Source organism: Camelus ferus, chromosome 5 (genome assembly GCF_009834535.1).
Source record: "Camelus ferus isolate YT-003-E chromosome 5, BCGSAC_Cfer_1.0, whole genome shotgun sequence".
NCBI classification, from domain to species: Eukaryota; Metazoa; Chordata; class Mammalia; order Artiodactyla; family Camelidae; genus Camelus; species Camelus ferus.
The window spans coordinates 5,694,209-5,703,206 of record NC_045700.1 but is presented as its reverse complement, the minus strand read 5'-3'; the positions used below and the strand labels follow the sequence as shown (position 1 = coordinate 5,703,206).

The 8,998-nt window shown below is 55.1% G+C and overlaps 1 long non-coding RNA gene across 6 annotated transcripts; it reads right to left on the bottom strand.

Annotated features, from left to right (window-relative positions):
* Positions 1-363: 363 nt before the first annotated feature.
* Positions 364-8,578, bottom strand: LOC106730512. Of its 6 annotated transcripts, XR_004319720.1 has the most exons (5): positions 8,470-8,551; positions 7,445-7,658; positions 5,785-5,942; positions 639-811; positions 364-426 (listed from the first exon to the last, which is right to left on the bottom strand). It is a non-coding gene; the product is annotated as an uncharacterized LOC106730512 (long non-coding RNA). The 6 variants fall into 6 exon arrangements; XR_001366975.2 differs by lacking the exon at positions 7,445-7,658 and having other exon boundaries at positions 8,470-8,578; XR_004319722.1 differs by lacking the exons at positions 7,445-7,658; positions 8,470-8,551 and adding an exon at positions 7,076-7,386.
* Between the last annotated feature and the right edge of the window lie 420 nt (positions 8,579-8,998).

The window sequence follows — 8,998 nt, the reverse complement described above, 5'->3', positions numbered from 1 at the left end:
CATAAGTAGGCACCTGCTACGACTGACCCTGGTGATTTTATTTTTAATGGAAATGATTCTAAGGTTCATTGAAATTAGTGAATGGGAGCTGTCAGGAACCAGCAGCTTCTCACACCTGGGGGTATCACACCCACTGGAGAAGCCAGATCCCAGCTCCCCTAAGTGTTACAGAGTGCAAACTCATTCTGCTCACTGCATGAGGGGCCAATAAATCAGAAGGTGAGCTGTTGGGGCAAGGAATAACAACTTTATTCAGAAAGACAGCAGACCAAGAAGACAGCAGACTAATGTCCTGGAGAGCCGAGTCAGAATTCAGGCTTCTTTTTATACAAAAAAGGGAAGGAGTTATGGTTGGTTGTTGCAAAATTCTTGGTGTCAGAATCCTTTGTTCTTGAAGCTGTCCATGTGGGTCAGGTCACAAGGTCCCTGTAAACCAACAAGACAAATGTTATTCTCTGTTCTGCAACTTTTTATCTCTGTATGAATGGGAAAGTGTTACACCCTTAAAGGTCAGAGCCTTGAGAATAGGCTCTCCTGTCTATTTCAGGCTCTAGGCAACATCCTTTTACAAAAGGTGCAGAACCAGCAAGACTGAGCACGGGGAACGGAGCCCAGATGGGAAGGATGCTCCCTCTAACCTCCTGGAGACAGAGATGCGGGCCAGGTCCGGCTGATCACTGCGTGGTGAAGGCCAGCAGGAGCCCTGGACGTCGTGCCTCGTTGAGACTTGCCCTTCTCATCCCCGACGCTACTGCGAACACTGTGGTTTCATCAGGGCACACACAGCCCTGGCAGGCAAAGATATTCTCAGCTGGGAAATCACCGTCACAACCACAGGGAGGAAAGAGATGAAAAGCGAGGGTTTCAGGCCGTCTCCCACCGCCCTGCTCCTCCCCCTCACCGCCCCATTCTGCCTGCCTTGAGGTGTCCTCATTTCCTCCTGGTCCCTCCCCCTCTCTTTTGTTTTTCACCCTCTTCTCCTCCTGCTTAATTTCTTAAAATAGAAGAATTTTGAGAAACAAATTACAGACTAATGGCAGTGTTAATTCCCACGAGCTCAGGAAAATGTAGAAGTTAATTTTCAGTCCGAGAGAACATATTTACAGAGCATCTTTTCTCCTTCAGGTCCCAACGTGGGTAAAGCTTACGATGCCTGAGGAGCACTGCCTTGGAGGCGCTGATGCTTCCCACCTTTTCAAAAAGCCATTTCTCCTACCAAACCTGGATCCCTGGGAGCCATGCACACTGTGCCCGGAACGCCCCCTTATCCACCAGTGTCTCCCAGGGCCAGGGTGCTCAGGCTGTCTGCAAGCATGACTCCCCAGGTGGCAGGAACATCTCAGAGCCTTTGCAGCAGAGGGTGCCTACCAGGCTGATGGCCGTGCTGAGAGGACAGCGCTGCCACCAGCCACACTCCAGTGGCAGCGAGCTGCCTCTTTGTGTGGCTGCAGTGCGGCATCTGCTTGACCTAGGGTGCCTATGACAATGTGGAGCCTCCACTGCCCTAAAGCCACCACGGGGTCGGGGGTGTCCTAGATAGAAGGGTCTGGATGTCATGGCAGGCACAGCTTACCAGCCGACAGAGGGCTGAGCACATGGCTCTGGCTCCAAAGCCTCTCAGTGGGTCCTCTGGTCCTCCTTAGCTGTGTCCCAGCTCTGCTCTTTATCCGTGTTTTGTGCGTGCGCACGGGTACACGCATACAGTCCAACGTCCATTCTGGGCAATGACTTGGTCCCAAGCCCCCTCTAGCAGAGGGACCACCCTGACTGAAGGACCCCCCAGGTACTTCCTACAGCACATCTCACTTAAGCTCTCACGGGCCCTGACAGGGAGATACCCTGATCTCCACTTTAAACACAGCAGACGGAAGCCTGGAGAATCAGTAGCTGTCAAGGTCACAGGCAAGGCGCAGCTTTAATCCGCACTTATCCGACCACAGAATGACCCACTTCACACGCCATCACACTCCACCTCGCGCTCCCTGAGGGCGCCTCCTTCCCACAAACACTTCTTAACCCTAAACTGCTTCTTTCTGGTTTTCCTTTTTTTCATAAAAATATTAAGAGAGAAAGAAGACTGGGAGGATGTATTTATAAATTATTAATAAAAGGTTCCTCTTTGGGTGGTCAGACTCTGACTGGGGTTTGGAAAATAAATTTAGATCCTTTAATAAGGTGGAAGAGACTAACCCAGTAGGAAGAAGTTCCCTTTTCTGTCTGTTCCCCCCACTTTACCAAAACACGGTCGAGGACTCCCATTGTGCTTCCGGTGACTTGAAAGTGCATGGAATAAATTATGCCATGGGCTGGAGTAACTGTGAGGCCCTTCACTCCTCCCTTTTGCCCTTAGAATGCATTCTGTAGCATGTGCTTTATTAAAGTAATCCAAATTTATTCAAATTCATTAGCCAGTCACTTTAAAAAGGTCAAAGACCAATTTCTCCAATTCAAGTGAATTCTGCTAACCAACCCAGGGCCTGGTACAGCTGCCAAGCACCCATCCGAGCATCTGAGGACCCCCTGCGGTCTCCAGCCAAGCTCTTCGCTCTCCACCTCTGTCTCTGGGCGATGACACAGCAGGCACTGGACAGTGGCTCCTGGGCAGCAGGCAGAGGGAGTCTCCTGCCCCCTGCAGTGTGCACCCTCGCGCTGGCTAAGCACGCTGATGGCCAGGCTGCAGATGTGTTTCCTGGCACATTGCCCAGCACATAGGAGGGTCCCCAAAATGTCTTTGATTTTGTTTATGCTTATCAGGGCTCAGTCTGACTCACAGCACCCCCTGGACAAGGCCGTGACCCGGCTGCTCTTCACCAACAGACACACCCAATTAAGAAGCCCCCTGTGATGGGACCTGCGTCACACCAGCAATGTACAAATGTCACTGCACTCACAGCGACGTTTAACCCAGGAGGCCCCTGTGCTGTCAGGCAGAACCACTCTATCACTTACTGGCTCTTGGTCAACTTAAGCCTAATTTTTTGTGCCTCAGTTTCTTCAACTGTGCAATGGAGCATATAGACAACTGCCTATAATTATATGGTTGTTTTGAGAAATAGATCAATTTGTGTGTGGGGCACACAGTAAGTGGTCGATATGGTGAGCATTATACCAGTGATGATGGTAATGATGGCGATAATCATGGATAATCATGGCAGTGATGATGATGGTGAGGGTGACGATGGTGACGGTGAGTTATGATGGTGATGGTGAGAGTGATGATGGTGATGGTGAGTGATGATGGTGATGGTGAGAGTGATGATGGTGACAGTGAGTGATGATGGTAATGATGAGATTGATGATGACGATGGTGATACTAATTATGGTGGTAATGGGGTGATGATGATGGTGATGGTCATGATGACAGTGGTGGTTGTGCTGACGATGATGATGGTGATGGTATTGGTAGAGATGATGATAATGGTAATAATGATAATGATGGTGATAATGATGATAGTGACAGTGATTGCAGATCATATTACTTACATTTGACGAGAGTCCAGAGACATCAAAACATTCTCAAGTTCTCAGAGCCAGTAAAAAGATGAAGGTCTGGCTGAATCCACAGTCAGTGCTCTTTCCAGACACCCCATTGCCTTTTCCTGATGTTCATTTCAACTCTCAGCTCGCTTCTCATATCTATTATTCCCTCAGCAGCTCAACACAAGCCCTCCCCCATCCATCACGATTCCATCCACCCTCCTTTTTTGCAAGCATCTTTGCATCTGACCTTCCTCACACAGCCCCAGAATAATGAGCTGCTGCCACGAGGTGCACTGGTGTGTGAATTGCAGGACCTCCCCGCATCCTGAACATCTGGTCCCTCAGCACTCTGAGGAGTTAATGAAATATGCAGAGGCCCAGTGCTACAAATTGGGATTCAGAGGTCCCACCCTCCCTTCCCTTTCAATTTCCTTTTTGAGAATTTGGTTCTCCAACAGCAGTTTCTGTTTGTAATAAATATTTAAGCACTTTGCCTGCCAGGCTTGCAACATGGGAATGCTCGAAGCCGTCAGTCCCAGAGCCTCTGGCTGCCCCACCCAGCCACCCAGGCCCTTCCAGGAAGGCTCAGTGGGACGCTTCTGATATCCTCTAGGCCCATGGATGCTGCAAAGGACTCCTCCTTTGGCTTGTCTTCAGGGTCCAGTCAAGGCTGAGCTCACTGCTACAGCCTCCTCCTTGGTTTCCACGCCTCCAGCCACCCCCCATCCTCAACCCCACTCCTCATTATATCAAATTCACTCCCAGCTTGAACCCCTACAATGTCCTCCTCTGTCTGCAATATAAAGTCCAAACTCATTAACACCCTACTCCAGCCCTCGTGTGATGTCTCCCACCTTCCCAACAGTATTCCACCTATCCATGTGTGCACACGCGCGCGCGCGCACACACACACACACACACACACACGCACGCTCACACACGCTCATGCGCATATGCTGATTGCACTTCTGGGCTTTGCTCCCATCCATCCTCCCTGCATCTGGGCCCTGTACCACGGCCGCCTGCTGCTCTGGGCTGGCTAGCCTATGGTCATGATCCCCCTCGTCTTCCGCCGTCAACTCCTCCGGGAAGCCTCCCTGGCCTGCCTCTCCCAGATCAACCAGAGACTAGGCTGGGCACCCTTCCCCTGTCCTCCTGCACCCCTCCACTCTGCATCTCCCATCTAGCCTCTGTCACAGGGCACAGAACCTGCCCATCTATTTCTCTATCTCTCTCATGGACGCTGGCTTCTTCCAGAGCCCAGCAAGACAGGCAGGACCAGAGTGGCCAGCTGCAAGGCTATGAGAAAGCACCCAAAGAGTTCAGCCCCAACAAAGCCTGATCTGGGGCCCAGTGGGTTCCCCACTTCTCTGCTCCTCTTGCTTCTCAGGGCTCCCTAGCCTGGACCTGCCCCTTTGATCCAATTTCCAGGCTTTCTGAAACGTATCTGTGATGTCCTGAATCTTAAGAAGATACTCCGGGGTGTCACAAGGCTCTAAGGAGTGAAGATAATGGATGGATGTTTAATGAGGTGACACAGGAAGTGTCTGCATCCATTGGCCTGGTAGTGGACCTCCAGTCCCAGCGGCATTCCAATCAATAACCTTTTGTTCTCAACAAAGGAGCCAAAAGGCCTCTCTTATCACAGCCACCTGATCCCAGAGCAACCTATATGAAGCTTGGACCATCAAGCTCAGAAGCCAGCCCACCCCCCAGGAAGACAGTGGGGTCCTAAATCTCAGTTCTCCAGCAGGGGGCGGAAGGGGGTCCTAGCACCAGCTGATCACTGGTCCTCTGCAGGTCAAACCAAGGTGGCGAGTGGAAAAGCCAGCCAGTCCCACTGGGCCAGTGATGGAGACCCCAGCACCCCCGCTCTCACCCCGCTGCCAGCCGTGAGCTGGGAAGGCGACACAAGCCAGCTCTGAGCCTGTTGGAAACTGACTTTGCCCATTCCAACCACCTCTGAATTCATGAACGAGCATGTTCAGGGATACTTACAAACCAGAGTGTTAAGCTGCCCACCGCCCAAGGCGTAGGGAGATGCTCACCCAGAATCCAAAAGAGAAACCCCACAGGGCAGGGATCCTCGAGGGCTGAGGTCGGAGCACCAGTCCCGCCGCCCCACCCACTTTGGAAGTCTGCCTGTCAGCTCTGCTATCCCTGAGGCAGGTGTGTTACCAGCCCCAGTTTACAGATGAGAACACTGAGGCTAAGAGAGCTTAAGGAACTTGGCCAAGGAGCCAGAACCCAAGCCTGAGTCAGGACGGGCACGTAGTGGGCGGTGAGGAGCTGGGTCTGCCTTACCTGCCGAGTGGCTGGACCTCCCTGAAGCCATGACCTCGGAGGGCGGCTGTGTGGATTAGCGAGGACGCCTCTGTCGTGTTCTGAAGTCTTCTGGTCCAATATCATGTCCTTCCTGGCTTCGTTTTGTTCTTGGGCGCTTAGCTCTTTTTACCCCTTTCCTGTCATTTAAATGAAATTTCGATAGGAGAGGGAACACTGTCTGAGTTCCATTTTTCTCGCTTAAAAATAAGCCTCTTCTTGCCTTTCGGAAAGGTTTCCCTGAGGTTTTCAGTGCTGCGCTGACCCATTCTCCCCACACCCACACACCCGCACCTTAGAGGTGCCGCAGGCCCCACACCGGTTGCAAGGGGGACTCGGGGACTCACAGCTGGGGGTGGGGGTGGCACAGACCGGGAGGGCAGCTCGATACGCGTGGACGGGGTCTGGAAACGGGCAGCCACACCCTCCTGAGTCGCGGTGTGTGCTGGGGCCTGGGCCAGGGCGGAGCAGCTCAGGACCCGCCACCCCATCCAGGCATACTCCCCCGCCCGCCCCGTGGGGTGCGCTGCTCAGAGCCCGAGGCTTGCCCCGCCCCCTGCGCTTGGGATGTGAGCCCCGCCTTCCCTCCGGCTTGTGGGCCCTCCCACCGCGGGGCCCCGCCCCCACCTTCAGGCCTCTGCGCGCTCTGCGCGGTGTCTGGAGTACTTCATGCCCCCTGTCCCTTACTGTCCCACTTCCTTCACGTCCAGCTCAGCCCTGCACACCTGGACATCCTCCTCTCTGGTCCCTCAGGCCCTGGTGCTTTGATCTGCCCAACCGTTGGCCAGCAGAACAAGCCTTGTCTGTCCAGGTCACCCTCACCCCCCCTAGAGGTGCCATTCTCCAGGAGGGCGCACCAGAGCAGTGTGGGGCTCAGTGACCGGCGGCGGTGTCCAGAGGACAAGGCACAGCTGGCTTTGACTCGTGCTGAGCACAGGCAACTGCCAGACATTAGGGGCCAGAGGCTAGGTCCAGCTGGCAGACGAGGGCCACCACCTGACAAGCCAACACCTGTCCCGGTACCCCCCCACCCCTGCCGCAGGCCCCAGTCTCAAAGGGTGTGGGAGGCCTGTCAGCCCTGGACACCCAGCAGCTCCTGGTCACTGCGGTGTCAGCTCACCCCTGGGAAGGCACACCCTGTACTGGGCGCTGTGCTGAGCACTTAGGGGGCTGTTCCACTTAAATGTGGGACAAAGGCAGTATTTTCCTCATTTTAGCTTCAAGGGCCTGCTAGGAGGCCCTGCTGATTTTGTGGCAAAAATAACTTGCCCACCTCGTGCTTTCCAGCTCCAGGCTCTGCTGGGGCAGGGGGGCTTGGCCCCCTCTGGTCACCTCTGCGAGGAAGAAGCTGTGGTGACAGCGCTGAGGGCATCTCGTCCCAGATGCAGGGTCCAGAGTCACAGAGGGCGACAGGGACAGTGCAGAGCCTCCCCCAGCTCTGCTCCCGGGACCACCCAAGCAAAGGCTGGAAGGGTTCACGCACCTCACCCTTTCAGATGGGGAAACTGAGGCTGGCAGAGGCAACCCAGGACCAGTTCCTGCTGTCTGGTTTTTAGCCCCTGTCCTGCTACCTCTGACTACCCCTCCCTCCCTCTGCCCACAAGTGCCCAGCACCCTCTTCCTCTCTCTGCCCTTTGCTCACTTCCTCTGGTCTCTGCACTGAGGTTTCTTCTGGTTTTCTCAATGACGCTGCATCCCGGGGTCTCCGGGGATCCACAGACTCGCTGCCGGGGGCAGGTTCTCTTCGCAGAACCCTCTGCCCTCCCCTGCCCTGCCCCTCTTCTGAATTCACCCCCTGGCACTTCTCTCTCCTCTCCCACTTTCTTCTAAACCGGCAGAATGTTACCTCTTTCTTCCTTTGGAAGGAAAAAAAAAAAAAAGTATGTGTAGGCGAGGAAGCCAGTTCCCCCAGACAGCCCAGGCAAAGCGCCCGGGCTGCCTGTCAAAACTGATTTCGAAAGATAATTCTATTTCGAGCGAAAGAATAATGAAAAGACGTCCCCAGCTGTCCTGGAAACAACCCGATTCCCATCAGCCCGGGGCCTGGGCCCCGCCCTGTGCTTCCCCGCGGGTGACATCTGTGCTACCCAGGCAGTCCCCGGGCCGCCCGGCCTCGAGGCTGTTCTCCCCACCACCACCCCCCCCGCCTCCGCCCCCGCCCCCGCCCCCGCCCCCCCCATCCCGTCCTGGCTGGCGCCCTCCCAGAGCCCCCGCGCAGGAGGAATGAGGGAGCGGGTCGCAACCACGGCCTGTGTGCAGATAGGGGCGCGCAGCGCGGGCTCGCAGCACAGATCCTGTATATCTGTAAGTTGGCACCTACTGAGTGTCTGAGCGGCCTCGCGCCAGGCGCGGCAACGCGAGAAAGGTGGATTTCCTGTCGCACCAACTATGCTTGCTGGGTTATTTGAGGACGAATATGGCAAAGCTAGAGGCGGGGGAGGCTTGGAACCCAGTCTCTGCATGTGCTGGCAGCTCCCCTGGCAGGCAGTCCGGCCCTGGTTCCACTGTGACCCGTCCCAGCTCGCCCCTCTGTGGTCAGCACCCAGCAGGAGGAAAGGGTCAGCCTCTTGCCTGTGATGCACAAGGACCACCCGGGCAGGGGCCCCTTCACCTGATGCTAGCCTTCTCTTCTCCCACCCTCTTCCCTCTATTCCTGCCCAGCAGTACCTGGTGAGGACTCTGCAAACATTCCCCTTCCTCATTGCCACGATCTGCCCATCACACCCCCAGGACTCCTCCATGAGCATCAGTGCAGGGCTTGAGAACATGAGGAAATAGTGGAGAGGCACGGATGCAGGAAGGAGGGAGGTCCAGGAAACCAGGCAGGTGGGAGCCCCGGGGAGGGCAGTATCCCGGCCGGCCCACATCCTGCATCCCAGCCCTCCTCTGCGTATTTTTCTGCATTACACTCGCCGCCTCCTCGTACCCCACGCACTTGATGGCATTGATCATGCTTGTTGTCTGCCTCCCTCTAATGACTCTCAGTTCCCTAAGGACAAGGATTCTCCTCTCTTTTGTTCACTGCTGTACCCCTAGGACCTGCAACTGTGACCACAACATTGGATGCCCGCTGGGTCTGGTGGGAGCCAGGGCTGGCAGGTCAGGTTCTGCTCATCGCAAGGAGCCCCAACTTTTTGCCAGGCTTTACCCCAGATGCGTCCCACCCACATACCTCATGTGAGCTCTCAGAGGGAGG